Here is a 324-nt window from a genome sequence, read left to right as displayed (position 1 = left end):
TTCTCTCAAAACAGAGTCAAACAGAGCCCCCACAGTCAAACTCTAAGTTTGGTGTTGGGAGGCCACAACCAACTTCTAAGTTTGGTGTTGAACCCCCACATTCAAACTCTAAGTTTGGTGTTGGGAGGTTCCAACAATGCTCTGAGCATCTGTGAGGTTCCATGAGAGCCCACTGTCAAGCTACTGACATTAAAGAAGCGCTTGTTGGGAGGCAACCCAATGTTATATTTTATCTATTTTCCTTTGTTATTTCATGTTTTCTGTAGGTTGATGATCATGAGAAGTCACAAAATCAATTGAAAAAGCAAAAACAGAAAGAAAAAT

The sequence above is a fragment of the Arachis duranensis genome, chromosome 10, assembly GCF_000817695.3.
Source record: "Arachis duranensis cultivar V14167 chromosome 10, aradu.V14167.gnm2.J7QH, whole genome shotgun sequence".
NCBI classification, from domain to species: Eukaryota; Viridiplantae; Streptophyta; class Magnoliopsida; order Fabales; family Fabaceae; genus Arachis; species Arachis duranensis.
This window is presented reverse-complemented; position numbering follows the sequence as displayed.